A 20,008-nucleotide genomic window follows, 5' to 3' on the forward strand; every position below is an offset into this window, starting at 1 on the left:
TAGTGGAGACTTCAACCCACGAAGGGTAACGAGTGCGAGAGTCCATGAAGGACTCCACCCACGGAGGGTCCACAAAGAAGTGGCCTTGTCTATCCCACCACGGCTTTCGTCCATGGAGGACTAGCCTTACTCATGGTAGATCTTCATAAAGTAGGCGATCTCCTTGCCCTTACAAACATCTTGGTTCAACTCCACTACACGAAGTAGGAGGCTACCAAGCAACACCTAACCAATGTAGGAGGAACCACCCTACAAAAGGTAATAGATGTGGTAGACCAATGAACTCATTTCTCTTGTGCTTCTATAGATAGTCTCCTCAACACAAATCACTCTCTGACAGAATATGCATGGGTGGGAGAGGTTGATTTGGTGGAAAGCAGTTTGGGGAGTCTAGAGATCAAGTTTCAAATGATTGGATTGGAATATCTTGGTATCAACACATGAGTAGGTGGTTCTCTCTCAGAAAATGGATTTGGAAATGGAGTGTGTGTTCTGAGTGATTCCCCCACGAATGAGAGGTGGGTGAAGGGGTATATATAGGTAGCAACCAAAATCCAACCGTTACACACAAAAGAGCAAACTCGGTGACACCGAAGTTGGAAACTCGGTGGTACCGACTAGCACTAAATGTGTGAACTTTTGAATCTCGATGAGACCGATATATACAACTCGGTGGCACCGAAAAGGTGACTAATGGTGAGATGTCCAAACTAGGTGGCACCGATACTCAAACTCTGAAATTCTGATTTTGTGTTTCTTGGCAAGAGAATGTTCATCACCCAAACTCGGTAGCACCGATGCAGTTTCGGTTGCACCGATTTGGTGGGAATGGCTAGGGTTCCTGTCTGAGGTCAAACTTGGTTGGTCCGATATGAAAATGTTGGTGACACCGAATTTGTGAATGTGGAATTTGACAGAGTGAAAATGTTGGAAAAATGGCTCAGTGTTTTGGTGGCTAACTTTGAGCATTTGAGCAATCAATTCATTTTACTACCTCACCCCTTTTAATAGTATTGGCTTTCCTATGGACTGAAAAGTGATTTCTCACAAATATAAAATGAAGAGTCTTCTAGCTTGAAGCTTTAGCCAATATTATTTCTTTCTTGCATCCAGGGGTATCTCCACATAAACCTTAAACCATAGCTCTCCATGGACTAATCCTGAAATATCTAGGTAAAAGTGTTAGTCCAAGAGACAATGTATGTTGTCATGAATTACCAAAATCACCAAGGGATCATATGTGCTTTCACCTGTCCCTTTATCACCGATTTTCAGATTACTAAATAAAGATTCAATAGGACTGTGGTTGTCAAAACTGGCAGATCTCTGGTAGGGGCTCTGGAACTTTGGACCTTAGATCGATGGGTTGCACGAGAGAGGGGGAGACAATGTTTACCCAGGTTCATGCCTCTTGAGGAGGTAAAACCCTACATCCTACTTGATTATATTGATGTGGATGATGATTACAGAGTCTACCTCGAGATCGTGTATGCAAAACCCTAGGTGGAATAATGCCCCTACACTGACGAGGACCCCTGTTTTAGATAGTCACTGGGAGGGCCTAGGGTTACATGCAACCGACCTAGTCTACTTTACTTGGTCGCCACGCCAGTCTTTGGGGTTCTCCTTTCCTGAGTATGATACAATCGCGTAGCCCAGCCCATAATAGGCACATCCCATCAGGTCGACCTCTTAGTAGTAAGCCGACTACTTGAGGACCCCTTAATCCTCGACTCCCTCAGTAGCCCCCGAACTAGCCTTCAACGCTGATGTGCAGGGTCTTCTCATGATTACACCCAAAGTGTTCGGCTTGCAAGGCGAGTGCCTTCATCTCCTCCGATCAAGAAATGATGGTCTTGGTCTTCGGCTAGCTCACCATTACCGAAGCATCGCAGGGCCCACAACTTTTAATTCTACACAAAGATTAACAATATTTCTTGATTCTCACGTGCTTTTGTAGAGGAAAATACTTCTGACAATCCTTGACGGAACCGTTTCTTATAGCAAGTGGGGGTAGCACCCTTTATAAATAGATCAAAATCCGTCTTGAGGCCCCATCGCATCTCAACCTTGCCAAGCAACCCTAGAGCTCTTAACACTCCTGGAATCATGGCTGGTTCTTCTCCGTGCCCCCTTTATCCCCTTCATTGAAGGGAAGGCCTTTGTGTGAGCTCGAAACACAGGGATATCTCCACCAATCAGATCTCTCACCCACTCGCGCTGGTCTGACCTCCATTCATGGGAAGGCCTTTGCAGAAAACTTCCCTTCCCCGCACGGGGGAGAGCGGGTTTGCCTCATTCCCTTCCTGCTACGAGTGGTGGGATTCCCCATTCACCCCTTCTTCAGGGTCTATTAGAATTTTACGGGCTGCAGCTCCACAATCTCACTCCCGGTTCCATCCTCCATATCTCAGGCTTCGTGGCCTTATGCGAGATGTTCTTGGGTTGCGGACCCCACTTTGATCTCTAGAGAAGGTATTTCTACATTGTTCCTCGAACTAGATGAACAACAATCCGGGAAGTGGGCGGAGCCAAAGTGTGGCGTATAGCCGCCACCGGATACCCAATAGGGACACCAAAGAAATAACTCGACGAGTGGCCCTATGAGTGGTTTTATATCGAGGATGTTCCCTTGTTCAATCCAGTTCTAAGGGGCCTTCCCGAATACTCCGTGGATCCTTTGAAGAAGCGATTTAGAAAGAGGCCGAAGAGTCTCCCCAAGAGGAGATTTCCCAAGTACAACGTCTATCTGGTAAGGTCAAGGTGCTCACTCATTGCGGACTAACCATCCTTGATGTAATGGCCACGGTGATTACTTGGTGCGTCCAGCCGCTCCAACAACGTACACATCCCTTGTGGTGTTACAGTGGGACGAGCGATTCCACAAGATCCACAAGGCAAGGTGTAATGCCCCGGGCACACCCGCCCGTAGTCATTACTCTTGGCGGGATCTAGACACCACCAATCAGAGGAACCGACGTCCTCATCGGGCCACATGAGAATTCCCTCTTGGCACAAACGTCTGTCACAAACACCGACAATCATTACTCGTGACGGGACCTAGACTGGCCCCACATATCAATACTAGTCTTTTCTACGCACTTTGTCCTCACTCATGCACACCCGGGATCAACTTCCCAGCTAGTCACCCATCCTAGAACTACTCCAAGCCGAGATGGGCTCCCGGAAAAGAAGGAATTCCTTATTGGTATGAGTATTCTATCATCCCTAATAAGCCAGGCTATCACACAAGGACCAAAAGACCAGAAAGCCTTAGAGGATATCCTAGCCGACTCTTCAAAGGGGAGAAAGAGGATTTTACCCGCCTCATCACCAAGTACGGCTATTCGGCCTACAACCCCGTCGAATACGTACGTGTGCTGATGTTCAAAGTATCGGGCGTTCACACCCTTTATTGTTTGATTTATAAGTTCTACCCCTTCATTGCAGCTTTGTAAGCGCTGGGTCGAGATGGTAAAATGTCCCGTGGCTCAGCCTGAGGACTATTCCCATGACGACGATCCTCGGTTTCATGAAGACCCGGAGCTTTTGATCATTTTCGAGGACTAGGTGTTTTACCAGGATGGAGTTGACGAACAGATGGTAGCCCTTGTAGCCAACAACCCCAGTTCCCTTCCCTCTTAGGGGAGTAAGAGAAAAATGACGGCCTAGCGAGGGGCCGCTCCTAGGGGTCGCCGGAGTGCTCGCTGGACCACTCCTCGGACAAAACTGGGCGAGGTTATGTCAAACAATGACAGGATTCCTGAACAAAAGGTGGCAGGAGAAAACTCTTCTGCTGCCCCTTCGGCAAAAAGGTATACAGACCGCCTTATATTCCTTGCAATGATATTAGTCCTTCTATACTTTCATGACCCTCGACTGACTAATGTAGGAGACATGCGTGATGGCTGTTGTGTATCCCTTGCAACGGCGCCAGAAATAGTTGTGTCAACGGCACCAGGAATCCTTCAGCTGCGGCTCCGCCTTAAGGGACTTCCTAGGCAAGTGTGCAAAGGATTTCCCCCGTGGCCTTGGAGCCTTGCGTTGGTGTTCCCTCAAAGCGGAAAGGGTGATGTAGCACATCGACGATAAGTATTTCCCTCAGTTTGAGAACCAAGGTATCAATCCGGCGGAAGAGTATCTCAAGATCCTGCAGAAACACAAAAGCTTGCACCCAACACTATGAAGGGGTTGTCAATCCCTTATAGATTGTTCGCCAAGTGAGAACTGAAAGCAACAAAGTAACAAAGCAAAGTAAAAGAGGATATGTAAACGATGGATGTGAATAGACCCGGGGGGCGTAGTGTTTACTAGTGGCTTCTCTTATGAAAGCAAGTAGACGGTGGGTGAACAAATTACTGTCGAGCAATTGATAGAACTGTGCAGAGTCGTGACGACATCTATGCAATGATTATTTCTATATGCATCACGTCCGAAACAAGTAGACCGATACCTTCTGCATCTACTACTATTACTCCACACGTCGACCGCTATCCAGCATGCATCTAGTGTATTAAGTCCATAAGAACAGAGTAACACCTTAAGCAAGATGACATGATGTAGAGGGATAATCTCAAACCAATGATAAAACCCCCATCTTTTTACCCTTGATGGAAACTGCTTGATGTGTGCCTTGCTGCCCCTTCTGTCACTGGGAAAGGTCACCACACTGTATGAACCCAAAACCAAGCACTTCTCCCATTGCAAGATTCATAGATCTAGTTGGCCAAACAAAACCAAGACTCGGAGAGACTTACAAGGATATCAAATCATGCATATAAGAAATCAACAAAGACTCAAATATATGTCATAGATAATCTGATCACAAGTCCACAATTCATCAGATCTCGACAAACACACCGGCAAAGAAGATTACATCGGATAGATCTCCATGAAGATCATGGAGAACTTTGTATTGAAGATCCAAGAGAGAGAAGAAGCCATCTAGCTACTAACTACGGACCCGTAGGTCTGAAGTGAACTACTCACGAGTCATTGGAGGGGCCATGATGATGATGAAGAAGCCCTCCACCTCCAAAGTCCCCTCCGACAGGGCACCGGGAAGGGTCTCCAGATGAGATCTCGCGGAAACGGAAGCTTGCGGCGGCGGAAAAGTATTTTCGAGGCTCCCCTGGTTTTTTTGCGGAATATTTGGGAATATATAGGCGCAAGACCTAGGTCAGGGGGCGGCCAGGGAGGCCACAAGCCTGCCCACCGCCGCCTCCCTGGTGGCGGAGTGGGGGCTTGTGGGCTCCCTGGAGCCCACATGGCTTGGCCCAAAAGCCCCCTCGACTTCTTCCGTTCGGGAAAAATCATTTCAGGGTTTTTATTCCGTTTGGATTCCGTTCCAAAATCAGATCTGAGAAGAGTCAAAAACACGAAAAAACAGGAACTGACACTTGGCACTGAATCAATAAGTTAGTCCCAAAAAAGATATAAAAAGGTACATAAAACATACAAATAAGGCAAGATAAGAGCGTGAAACCATCAAAAATTAAAGATACGTTTGAGACGTATCAATCATCCCCAAGCTTAACTCCTGCTCGTCCTCGAGTAGGGAAGTGATAAGAATGAATTTTTGATGCTTTCATGCTACCTAGCATAGGTGTCCTTTGTAATTCCTCTTATGTGACGTGAATGTTCAGATCCATTAGATTCAAAACAATAGTTTGCTATTGACATGGAGACAATAATAATTCAAGCAAACTAGCAAAGTAATCATGAACTTTCAAAATAACAAGGCCAAAAGAAAGTTATCCCTACAAAAGCATATAGTCTGGCCATGCTCTATCATCATTGCACAACGAATTTAAATCATGCACAACCCCGGTATTGGCCAAGTAATTGTTTCACACCTTTACTTTCTCAAACATTTTCAACTCTCACGCAATACATGAGTGTGAGCCATGGTTATAACACTATAGATGGTGTGGAATGTGGTGGGGGTATCAAGATAAAAAGGAGAATATAGTCACATTAACTAGGCATATCAATGAGCTGTGGAGATGCTCATCAATAGATATCAATGTGAATGAGTAGGGATTGCCATACAAATGATGCACTAGAGCTACAAGTATGTGAAAGCTCTTAAAGAAAACTAGTTGGTGTGCATCCAACTTGCTTGCTCATGAAGACCTAAGGCAATTTTGAGGAAGCCTATCATTGGAATATACAAGCCAACTTATATAATGAGAATTTCCCACTAGCTATATGGTGGTGACAAAATGAGAGACTCTCAATCATGAAGATCATGGTGCTCAAAATGCACAAGTGTGGAAAAAGTGGTAGCATTGTCCCTTCTCTCTTTTTCTCTCACTTTTTTTTTATTTTGGTGGGCTCTTTGGCCTCTTTTTTTATGGGCTTCTTTGGCCTCTTTTATTTCCTCACATGGGACAATGCTCCAATAATGATGATCATCACACTTTGAACTCAAAACTTAGAGCAATTATGACTCTATATGGAATGCCTTTGGTAGTGTACCGTGGCAATGATCTAGCATGGCATAGACATCAATGGAAACATCATGCTAGCTATCTTACGATCATGCAATGGCAATGTAGACGTGATGGCCCATGTCATGGTGTAGTTGCATGGCAAATATCTCGGAATGACTTTGCAAAAGCCATAGTAGGTAGGTATGATGGCTGTTTTGAGGAAGGCTAATGGTGGGTTTTGTGCACCGGCAAGAGTTGCACGACACTAAGACGATAATGATGGTGGAAGGTGAAAGTGCATCTAAACCATGGACTCAACATTAGTCATGAAGAACTCATATAATTGTTGCAAAAGTTTTATTAGTAATCTAAACAAAGCATTCAACGCATACTCCTAGGGGAAGGGTTGGTAGGTATAAACCATCGCGCGATCCCGACCGCCACGCAAAGGATGACAATCAATAGACTAATCATGCTCAGATTTCATCACATAGCGGGTCACCATACGTGCATGCTACGGGAATCAATAACTTCAACACAAGTATTTCTAGATCCACAACACCTTACTAGCTTAACTTCAATATTACCATAACCACAACTCAAAACTAATTAAGATGAATCAGACTTCTCTAACTATTCAATGCACATGAAGGTGGAAGTTTTCGTATTCCTTTGGATAACTACCCCTTTTGAGACTACTTTCAAAGCATATATCCACTACCAAGCCACGCACCGCTGTGCTGTAAAAGATATAAGTGAAGCACATAGAGCAAAAGTATCTAGCTCAAAAGATATAAGTGAAGCACATGTGAGCTGAATTGTCTACCAAAAGATATAAGTGAAGCTCGACAAAACCACGGTGGGTGCGTGTCTCTCTCTAGGTGTGCAGCAAGGATGATTGTGACACAAAAAATAATAATAATAATAATAATAATAAGACTCCTACGATACAAGACACTCCAAGCAAAAACACATAACATGTGGTGAATAAAAATATAGCCCCAAGTAACGTTACCGATGGATTGAAGACGAGAGAGGGGATGCCTTCCCGGGGCATCCCCAAGCTTAGGATTTTACGGCATCCTTGAATCCCTTGGGGTTCCTTGGGCATCCCCAAGCTTTAGCTCTTGCCACTCTTTATCTTTTTGTCCATAAGAACTTCACCCAAAACTTGAAAACTTCACAACACGAAACTTAAACAGAAACTTGTGATAACATTAGTACAAGAAAGCAAACCACCACTTCCTTAGGTACTGTAGCAAACTTAAATTCTACTTGTGCTTATGTTGAGTTACTGTACTTTCAATCTTCCATGGCTAATACCCCCTGATACTATCCATAGTTTCATCAAAATAAGCAACCAACACAACAAAAACAGAATCTGTTAACAACAGACCAGTCTGTAGCAATCTGTATGTTTCGTATACCTCTGGTACTTCACAAATTCTGAAAAATTACGGAAGTCTGAAGAATTTGCGTAGTAATCAGCAGCAAAAATAATCAACTCAAAATCTCTTACAGACAAAAAATGAAAATTCTTTTCGTGAGCAGAAAGTTTTTGTCTTTTCCAGCATGACCAAACGATCATCATCAAGACTAATCATAACGGTTTTGCTTGGCACAAACGCAAAAAGAAACACAAAAAACACAATCATAACAGAATTATGAAAGTGTGGAAAAAACAAAACAGAAAGAAAAAGGATAAATTCGTTGGGTTGCCTCCCAACAAGCGCTTTTGTTTAACGCCCTTAGCTAGGCATTCAATGATGCTCTCCCAAAAGACAAGAATTGAAGCACAATGAGAGCATCCTAAAGCATGTGAAAATCACATCTAAGTCTAACATACTTCCTATGCATAGGCATTTTATAGGAAAACAAATTGTCAAGACAACCAATAGCTGCCATATGCAAGGAAGAAGAAAGAGACAAGAGCAATCTCAACATCACGAGAGGTGATTTGGTAACATGAAAGTTTCTACCAAAATATTTTCCTCTCTCATAGCAATTACATGTGGGATCATATTCAAATTCAACAATATAGCTATCCCATAGGATATTCTTTTCATGATCCACATGCATGCAAAGTTGACGCTCTTCAAAAATAGTGGGATTATCATCAAATAAAGTCATGACTTCTCCAATCCCACTTTCAGTATTGTTGCAAATATCATATTCATCATGAGGTTTGAAATTTTTTTCAAGATCATAAGAAATATCATCACCCCAATCATGATTATTGCAACAAGTAGTGGACATAGCAAAACTAGCATCCCCAAGCTTAGGATTTTGCATATTTTTAGCATGATTGTCACTAATAGAATTTATAGTGAAACCATTGCAATCATGCTTTTCATCCAAGGAGGCCTCGTGAATCACTTCATGAATTTATTCCTCACAATTTTCAGATTCACGCATCTTACGCAAAACTCCAAAGAAATAGTCAATTGCCCTCAACTCAATAGCAATTTGTTCCACACGAGTGGGTCTCTTAAAGAGAGTAGCAAGTGGATGAGGATCCATATCACTAGATTTTCAGCAAGCGAAGATGCAAGCATAATGAGGGCACATGGCACACAAGCGAACAGAAAGCAAGCGAGAGAAAAAGGGCGAATGGAAAAAGGCAAATGAGAACGGCAAATGTGAAGTGGGGGACAGGAAAACAAGAGGCAACTGGTAACAAAAGTAAATGCAAGAGAAGAGTTTGTGAGACCTACTTAGATAGATCTTGATTTCTCCTCCCCGGCAACGGCGACAGAAATACTCTGATGGCTGCTGTGTATCCCTTGCAAGGGCACCATAAATAGTTGTGTCGACGACACCAGGAATCCTTCAATTTTGGCTACGCCTTAAGGGACTTCCTAGGCAAGTGTGCAAAGGATTTCCCCCATGGCCTTGGAGCCTTGCGTTGGTGTTCCCTCGAAGCGGAAAGGCTGATGTAGCACAGCGATGGGAAGTATTTCCCTCAGTTTGAGAACCAAGGTATCAATCCGACGGAAGAGTATCTCAAGATCCTGCACAAACACAAAAGCTTGCACCCAACGCTATGAAGGGGTTGTCAATCCCTTATAGATTGTTTGCCAAGTGAGAACTGAAAGCAACAAAGTAACAAAGCAAAGTAAAAGCGGAGATGTAAACGATGGATGCGAATAGACCCCGGGGCCGTAGTGTTTACTAGTGGCTTCTCTCATGAAAGCAAGTAGACGGTGGGTGAACAAATTACTGTCGAGCAATTGATAGAACTGTGCAGAGTCGTGACGACATCTATGCAATGATTATTTCTATAGGCATCACGTCCGAAACAAGTAGACCGATACTTTCTGCATCTACTACTATTACTCCACACGTCGACCGCTATCCAGCATGCATCTAGTGTATTAAGTCCATAAGAACAGAGTAACGCCTTAACAAAGATGACATGATGTAGAGGGATAATCTCAAACCAATGATAAAAATCCCATCTTTTTACCCTTGATGGCAACTGCTTGATGTGTGCCTTGCTGCCCCTACTGTCACTGGGAAAGGTCACCACATGGCAGAACCCAAAACCAAGCACTTCTCCCATTGCAAGAATCATAGATCTAGTTGGCCAAACAAAACCCAAGACTCGGAGAGACTTACAAGGATATCAAATCATGCATATAAGAAATCAGCAAAGACTGAAATATATATCATAGATAATCTGATCACAAGTCCACAATTCATCGGATCTCGACAAACACACCGCCAAAGAAGATTACATCGGATAGATCTCCATGAAGATCATGGAGAACTTTGTATTGAAGATCCAAGAAAGAGAAAAGCCATCTAGCTACTAACTACGGACCCGTAGGTCTGAAGTGAACTACTCACGAGTCATTGGAGGGGTGAAGATGATGATGAAGAAGCCCTCCACCTCCAAAGTCCCCTCCGGCAGGGCACCGGGAAGGGTCTCCAGATGAGATCTCGCGAAAACGGAAGCTTGCCGCGGCGGAAAAGTATTTTGGAGGCTCCCCTGGTTTTTTTGCGGAATATTTGGGAATATATAGGCGCAAGACCTAGGTCAGGGGGCGGCCAGGGAGGCCACAAGCCTGCCCACCGCCGCCTCCCCTGGTGGCGGAGTGGGGGCTTGTGGGCTCCCTGGAGCCCACCTGGCTTGGCCCAAAAGCCCCCTGGACTTCTTTCGTTCGGGAAAAAATCATTTCGGGGTTTTTCTTCCGTTTGGGCTCCGTTCCAAAATCAAATCTGAAAAGAGTCAAAAACACAAAAAAACAGGAACTGGCACTTGGCACTGAATCAATAAGTTAGTCCCAAAAAAGATATAAAAAGGTAGATAAAACATACAAAGAAGGCAAGATAACAACGTGAAACCATCAAAAATTATAGATACGTTTGAGACGTATCAGTGCGCAACCCTCCCCACCCGAGGACGGTGTCAAGATATTGGGTAGCCAACCAAACCTAGAGCGTCAGTGGACGCCGGAGTATTGAACACAGGACTGCTCATAGAGTGTTCGGATGGACTATCGGGAACCAACTTCGAATACAAGAGTGCAATGAATCACTGGCAGCGGAAGGATGCACTACGTCATCCTTTATTTTCCGAACAAGAGTTTAATGCTCTTAATTCGGTCGATGCGTACCTTGGAGCTGCCCGAGCCGACCTTACAGAATTGGCCTGGCAAGTGTCTGCCCACGTGCAAGTAAGTTATCCACTTTGTAATATCCAAACAAAATTTTGGACCCAATAGACCATGAGCCTTAATTTGGTCGGGACGACTAAATTAAGGGTCGATCTCAAGTACCTTTTCAATCTGCAAGATTTGAAGCAGGAAAACGAGAGTTTATGTAAAGATCTCCATCTGAGCTAGGATGATTTAAAGGCCAGCAGGGCCGAGCTGGAAGATGTGAAGAAATTTACTAGAGAATCCCATAGTAAGGGAGTCGATTTGTAGCATGCTGAATTTGCTTAAATATATATATTAATAGCCAAAAAAATCTGCTATAGCAGGTGAATCAATTGGCCAAATGCAAAAAGATCTGGATGCCTCTCGAGAAGCTGAGCATTATATCCAATCACAGGTTGAAGCCAGTCAGCGTGTACTCAGGCATTGCCATGCAGAAAACAACAATCTCAAGGAAGAGAATAAAAAACAAGCCGAGGAAGTGGAGAGTTTGAAAAATCGATTGGCACAAACTCGAGAAGAGAACCAAAAATTGAAAGGCGACATGTTCTGTAAGTAAAGCTCTGACCTAGGACTAATCCAATTTCTATTGTGTTGATCATGAAAATTTGTTCCTCCTTTGGATTAGGTCTTTTGATTGGGCATCGTGAAGAGGAGACCACTTCCTTGGGGGGGGGGGCTGTTGAAGGAACTGTCCATTGTGCATGAGCATGCGTAGATGGCTATGTGGAGTATGGTCCGAGCTTTATGACCGAACTTTGTCCTCACTATGTGTGTAACCATGATTGTCTCTTCTAGTGAGTTCTTATCCGGGAGAGGACACGATGGGGTTATGTTTGACTCATAACTAGGTGTTCAGGATCATTTCCTGATCATTACTAGTTCATGTTCGTTATGCATAGATCACCCTGACGTTCCTCGCAGGTGCATTGGATTCCCTGCAAGCTTAAAGGGTGATGTAGCACAGCGACGACAAGTATTTCCCTCATTTAAGAAATCAAGATATCAATCCTGTAGAAAGATTCACAAGACTATGTAAGCAACACCTGCACACAAATAACAAATCCTCGCAAGCCAACATGTAGAGGGGTTGTCAATCCCTCATGGGTAAAGTAAGGATAGATTGGTAGATGCAAATAAGAGTGATAGCAAATAGAATGCAACAAGGTATTTTTCGATTTTTTGATAATATAGATCTGAAAACAAAAGAGCAAATAAAGTAGAAACGCAAATAGCAAAGTAGAGATTGCAAATAGATGATGTGAAGTAGACCCGGGGGTCGTAGGTTTCACTAGTGGCTTCTCATAAGAAAATAGCAAGTGGTGGGTAGAAAAATTACTGTTGGGCAATTGATAGAAAAGCAAATAATTATGAGGATATTCAATACAATGATCATGTATATAGTCATCACGTCCAAGATAAGTAGACCGACTTCTACCTGCATCTACATCTATTACTCCACACATCGACCGCTATCCAGCATGCATCTAGTGTATTTAGTTCATGGAGAAACGGAGTAATGCCTTAAGAATGTTGACACGATGTAGACAAGATCAATTCATGTAGGAATAGAGCCCATCGTTTTATCCTTGATAGCAACGATACATGTTGTCATGTATCTTTCTGTCACTCAGATTGAGCACCGCAAGATTGTACCCACCACAAAGCACCTCTTCCCATTGCAAGATAAAATATCAAGTTGGCTAGAAAAAACAGAATATTGGAGAACAAATACGAGACTATAATAATCAAGCATGAATATGTTTTCATAGATCTGATCATAAACTCACAATTCATCGGATCCCAAAAAACACGCCGCAAAAGAAAGAGTTTCATCATATGGATCTCCAAGAGACCATTGTATTGAGAAACAAAACGAGAGACAAAGTCATCTAGCTACTTCCTACGGACCCGTAGGTCTGATATGAACTACTCACGCATCATCATAGGAGCACCAATGAGAATGTTGAACCCCTCTCGTGTTCCTCTCTGGAACGTGCTCTAGATTGGATTTCGTGGCTTTGGAACTTGCGGCGGCTGAAATGATTTTTCGTCGAGTCCTCTAGGGTTTTTCTGAATATTGGGATATTTTTAGAGCTCAGAGACAATGTAGTAGCTTCTCGGGAGCCCCACTAGAGACGAGGCCGCGCCAGGGGCCTTTGGCGCGCCCTGATGTCTAGTGGGTCCCATGGGCCTCATCCGCTGCTCATTCTTGGTTCCCAAGTTTCCTTCTGGTCCAAACAAATATCCATAAAGTTTCATGGCAATTGGACCTCATCTAATATGGATTTTCTGCGAAACAAAAAAACAGCAAAAAAACAACAACTCCCACTAGGTACTATGTCAATAGGTTAGTCCCAAAAAATGATATAAAGTTGCTATAAAATGATTATAAAACATCCAAAAATGATAATATAACAACATGGAACAATAAAAAATTATAGATATGTTGGAGACGTATCAGCATCCCCAAGCTTAATTCATGCGCGTCCTCGAGTAGGTAAATGGTAAAAATAGAATTTTTGATGTGGAATGCTGCCTCACATGTTCATCATAGTCTTTTTCCTTTCAGCATGGTCACAGAGACTTGTAGATGATGCAAAGCAATAGTGTATAAATTGACATCAAAATTTCAATACTCAAGCATATCAACAAGCAACCAAGTCTTCCAAAATATCAATGCTAAATAACGATATCCCTAGCCCATCATGCTCTATCATTGATCCATTCATGCAACACATTCAAATATTAACTACATCCAATGCTCAAGTACGATAATGGTGTTCCTTAGTTGGTGCTTTATAAGAGATGGTGGAGACTCAAATTCAAAATAAAAATTGCATAAACAAATAGATAGGCCCTTCGCAAAGGGAAGCATGGATTTGTAGAGGTGCCAGAGCTCAAAGTGAAAAACTTAGAGATAATTTTTTTAGGTGGTATTATTTTCCTGTCAATGAGAACAACTAAGAGTTTCCAATATCCCCCATGCTAAACAAGTTATATGCGGTTCCCAAACTGAAAATAAAGTTTATTCCTTTTCCACCATTCTTCCACATTCCATGGCTAGCCGTATCCACGTGTGTCGTCCATACCAACACTTTCCAAGGAATTTATTATTTGACAACATATTTATTTTATTTTTGGGTTTGGGCATCCCTATTACTATCATACTCTCATGCAATGACAAGTGAATAAACACTCATCTTGAGAATAACCCATTTAACATGGAAGATGTCGGCCACCCCTCGCCGCTTCATGAGCGGTATGAGCACACAAAACAAAATTTTATTTTGAATATTAGAGTTGGCACTTGCAAATTTACTTGGAACAGTGTTGAAAAACTGCATATAGGTAGGTATGGTGGACTCATTTGGCACAACTTTGGGTTTAGGATTTGGATGCACAAGCATTATTCCCGCTTAGTACAAGTGAAGGCTAGCAATAGATTGAGAAGCGCCCAACCAAGGAACAAAAATCATCGTAAGCGAACATTAAGTATAACTAACACCGAATAATGCAACACAAGTAGGATGTAATTTCATAGCACAATTATTGACTTCATGTGCATGCATAGGGAATCACAAGCCTTAACACCAATATTCTTACTAGAGCATAATTACTCATCAAAATAACTCACATATTACTATCTTCATATCACAAAACTATTGGAAAGAATCAAGCTTAATATCCAATGATCTTCATGAAAGTTTATATTATATATTTTGTAGACATTCATAACTTTGGAACTAAGTTTCATTTAAAGAAAATTGCCAATGTAAATAACAAGCTCTCAAACAAGTATAGGTGAAGCACGAGAGCACATGTTTCTTTAAAATTTTCAACTCTCAAAATTATATAAGTTAAGCAAGAGATGATTTCTTCAAAACTTTAGCAACTGCCAAAATAATCTTAGTGAAGCACGAGAGTAATGTTTTTCAAAATAACAGCACCACCATGCTCAAAAAGATATAAATGAAGTGCTTGAGGAGTTCCATGGCTCAAAAAAATTAAGTGAAGCATAAGGATCGATTCTAACAAATCATAGCATAATCTAGCTCTCTCAAATGGGTGTGTCAAGCAAGGTTTATTATGACAAACTAACAAGAAAAGAAAGGAAAGACACAAATGATACAAGACGCTCCAAGCAAAACTCATGATATGTGACTAATAAAAATATAGCTCCAAGTAAAATTACCGATGGTTTCTAGAAGAAAGAGGGGATGCCTTTCGGGGCATCCCCAAGCTTAGCTGCTTGGTATTCCTTAGATATTGTATTGGGGTGCCATGGTGCATCCCCAATCTTAGGCTTTTATCACTCCTTATCCATCTTCCATCATGAACTCACTCAGAACTTAAAAACTTCAATCACACAAAACTCAACAAAATTTTGTGAGATCCGTTAGTATAAGAAAACCAAACTTTACTATAGCTACAAAATGATTATAAAACTTCACTAGTTCGGCGAAGAGATGGTAATACAAGTGTAGTAATGATAGTAGATATTGTTTTCTGTAACAATAAGGTAGCAACTAACAAAAGTGAGCATAAATGGTATTGCAATGCTTGAAAATGAGGCCTAGATTATGTACTTTCGCTAGTGCAATCTTTCAATAATGCTAATATAATTGGATCACATAACAATCCCTCAATATGCAATGAAGAATCACTCCAAAGTTACTATCTAGCGGAGAGCATAAAAAGAAAAGGTTTGTAGGTATGAAACCACCTCAAAGTTATTATTTCCGATCAATCTTTCCAAGAGTTCATAGTAAAATAACAAGTTATCCTTTTGGTTGATCTATTCAAGAGTTCATACTAAAATAACACCATTGATACATATCAATCAACCCTAATGTCACCTAGATACTCCAATGTCACCTCAAGTATCTATGGGCTAATTATATGACATGCATCTAATAATTTCAGATTCTTCATATTCAATCCAACATAAAGAACTTCAAGGAGCACCCCAAGATTTCTATCGAAGAACATAGTATGAAAATGTGCAATCAACCCCTATGCATATATCCCCAAGGTCACCGGAATCCGCAAGTTGACGCCACAACATATATCAAGTGAATCGCTTGAATATCCCAATATTATTATGAGTATCCGCATGCAATACATACAATACGTGCTCTCAAACCTGTATATTCAATCCAAAATAACGAGATCTTAAAGTGAAAGACTCAATTTATCACAACAATAGCATGGCACAAACACCATATGATCCCACTATATTAACAAGGCCCGTGATATATCAAGATCATGACATCTCCAGAACATGAGAGAGAGAGAGAGAGATTAAACACATAGCCACTGGTACAAATCCTCAACCCCGAGGGTGGACTACTCCCTCCTCGTCATGGCCACCGTCGGGATGATGATGATGGCCTCCGGTGATGATTTTCCCCTCTGGCAGGGTGCCAGAACGGGCTCCTGATTGATTTTTCGTGACTACACAGGCTTGCAGCGGCAGAACTTCTCCTCTAGGGTTATTTCTGGATGTTTCTCTATTTATAGGAATTTTTGGCGTTGGAATCACGCCAAGATGGGCCACGACGTGCCCACAAGGTACCATGTCGTGCGAGGGGGCATGCGCGCCTTGGTGCCTAATGGGAAGCCTTGGCCTCCTCTAAGGTGGTTCTTTGCTCCTCTAGATGTCTTCTAGGCAGAAAACAATCTCCAAAAAGTTTCGTGACATTTTGACTCCGGTTGATATTAATTTTTTTGCAAAGTAAAAAGAAAACTGCAACTCGCACTTGGCACTATGTCAATAGGTTAGTCCCAAAAAATGATATAAAGTTGCTATCAAATGATTGTAAAACATCCAAGAATGATAATATAACAACATGGAACAATCAAAATTATAGATATGTTGGACACGTATCAGCTGCCTCTAGGAATGAGCAGGGGGGATACCTATGCTTCGGTTCCTCCTCCCGTGGTCTATGGAGGACCGGTTCACCCACCGCATTTTATTAGCCTTGACACTCCTCCTAAACTTGTTAAGAATGATTTTGCTAATTTGGTTTTTCATATCAAGGCTCATTTGAATCATAGCTCAATACAAATTGGAGAATCATTGAGCAAGGGTACTACCCACATGATCCAAGCAACCTCACTCCAAGAGAAGAGGTCGACAATCAGCTCAGTCACTCCGCCTTGTTCATCCTTCGAGCCCTTGTTCCCATTGAAGATCTTGCTCACTTGCGTCCCTTCACTTGTGCCAAATATTGTTGGGAGCACATTATTTCTATGTACAAGGGAAAATCAAGTATTCAACCGCCCAACAGTGAAGTGATTTTTGATGCGGTCGATGAATTTGTGATGCTTGATGATGATGACCCTCATGAGCTCTACCAGAGAGTGACAACCTTTGCCATTGCTATTCAATATCATGGAAGCAAGGATGTGGACGACAATTGGATCACGGGAAGTTTCTCAAGGCTGTCATGGCTTTCAACAAGGCTATGTCCTCCATCATCGGGCAAAGGACGGACTTTTACTCATTGTCCTCAAGTGATGTGATGGATGAGTTCATAGCAATGAACATATCGAACAAGACCGCCGACAACGCTCTTGCTTGTGTTCAACGTTCAAGAAAAGACTCCTACAACCTTGTTTTGAAGGCCATGGCTATTTTGGAGGAAGATGAAGAAGAATAAGAGGAAAGTTGTCCCGAAGACACTAAATATGCTTACCATGAACACATGGCTCTTGCGTCAAGGCAATTTTGGGGCAACAAGAAAAAATCAAAGCCCAACTTATCCAAGAACAACTCAAATGGGTCCAAGGGCAAGCAACGCATGAGGACTTGCTACAATTCTAGCAATGTGAGTCACTTTGTGGCAGACTGTCCTTATGAGAAGAGGGAAGACAATGGTGGCAAACATATTCGCAAAGACAAGGCCAAGACCTTCCCCAACAAGAACAACTTCTCCAAGAAGATGCCCCAAAATTATTGGTGGCTCAAGAAGAGTACCTCTCCGATGAGGATGATGGCAATGACGAAAGTGGTGAAGTAATGGGAATGGACACGGTGGTCATTGCATCCTCTTCTCCAAGCAAGGTGTCTCTTTGATGCCCCCAACGATAACCGCATTGCCAAGTGCCTTATGGCCAAGGCAACCAACAAGGTAATCTCAAACATCAAAACTACCATTTCCACTACCCCTTCTACTATAGATAGTGGACATGAAAAAGGTGAGGAAAATTTTGAGGAAAATTCCTTTGATAGATTCATGAGAAAGGTCAAGGGTAAAACCAAGAAGCATTTTGTTGCTCTCTTGGAACAACTAGGAGAGGCTTGTGAACTCATTGAAACTCATTAAGAAACTATCTCTATGTAACAATGACATAGTCGTGACTATGCCGATGAGATAGAGGATCTTTAAATTTCTCTTGAGGAAGAGCAAGCTCTTCATTTGGCTCTTGAGGAGTCACATAACGGTGACCTTCCTAAATTACAAAAATATCACGATCATGCTCTTGTTCTTACTCGTGTTCTCCATTTCGAAAAGGTTGCACTTGGGATTGGTCTTGATAGACTCAAGGAAGAGTTTGCCACACTTTACAAGGCTTGCAAGGCTTTGAAGAGTGTTCATTCTTCTTTAAAAGAGTCTCATATTCAACTCCAAGTAAAACTCATTGAGGAAATAGCCACATGTTCTCCTTTTGTATTAATTGATAATGCCCATGCTACTAACCCATGTGGTGAGCATGTGAGTCTTGTGGAGGAGAATGCCAAATTAAAAGAGAAACTTGAGAAAGGCCTTGTGACATGCATCCAAGGAGAAAAGAATCTTAATGACATTTTTAGCAATCAAAAGGAAGTGGTTGCAAAGTATGGAGTTGGGCTTACACCCAAGTCCAAGAAGAACAAGAAGATCAAGACCAAGCAACCTCCCCCGCTTAAGGAAACCTTTGTTAAAGCCGGGGAGGGTACTCATGAGAAGAAGAAGGACAAAGCTAAGGGTGGTAATGCCAAGAAGGGAAAAACCCCCCTTCCAATAATTCCGGCGACTTTAAGCCCTCTTATGTTTTATGCCGTGCTAGTGATGGAAATATCTTTGGTAAATTTGTTGGTTCCTCTTATGATCCTTGTTAATAACTTGAAAGGACACATTAAAAAATGGGTACCTAAATCCAAGCATTGATTTGTTGTACGAGTTTGCTTCCGATGGAGTGTCATGGTTGCTCGATATTTGAGCCGTGGTGATGAAGCAATTTCAAAGGTATTGGGCCTTGGCAAGGTGGTAGTCTCTTTGGAACTTTCCATTGAGAATGTCATTCTTGTTGAGACCCTTGCATACAATTTGCTTTCCATTCATCAACTTGCACTCATGTGTTTTAGTACGTTCTTTGGTGTTAACTCCGTGGCCCTTTTTTGGAGCAAGACTCTTAAAGTAGCCTTTGTTGGGCATGTCGAGAACGGTCTCTATGTGGTTAACTTCTCGGAGCAACCCACTAAGACCGTGACTTTCCTAATGGCTAAATTTGATGTGGGATGGCTTTGGCATCGCCGTCTAGCCCATGTCAATATGAGATCTTTGCAAAGTATCCTCAAAGGGGATCACATTCTTAGACTAACGAATGTGAGTTCTGTTAGAGATCGTGCGTGCAGTGCTTGTATTGAAGGAAAGCTACATGAGACAGCTCACCGCCCCATGACTACCATATATTCAAAGAGGACCTTGGAGCTCCTCCACATGGATCTATTTGTCCCTCCATCTTTCAATAGTCTTGGAGGAAGAAAGTATTTTTTGGTGATAGTGGATGATTACTCAAGATATACTTGGGTATACTTCTTCAAGAGGAAGAGTGAGACCCAACAAACTGTCATCGGTTTTGCCAATGAAGCTCAACATCAACATGATGCAAAGATATTGATTATTAGAAGTGACAATGGCA

This window comes from Hordeum vulgare, chromosome 2H (genome assembly GCF_904849725.1).
Source record: "Hordeum vulgare subsp. vulgare chromosome 2H, MorexV3_pseudomolecules_assembly, whole genome shotgun sequence".
In the NCBI taxonomy this organism is placed as follows: domain Eukaryota; kingdom Viridiplantae; phylum Streptophyta; class Magnoliopsida; order Poales; family Poaceae; genus Hordeum; species Hordeum vulgare.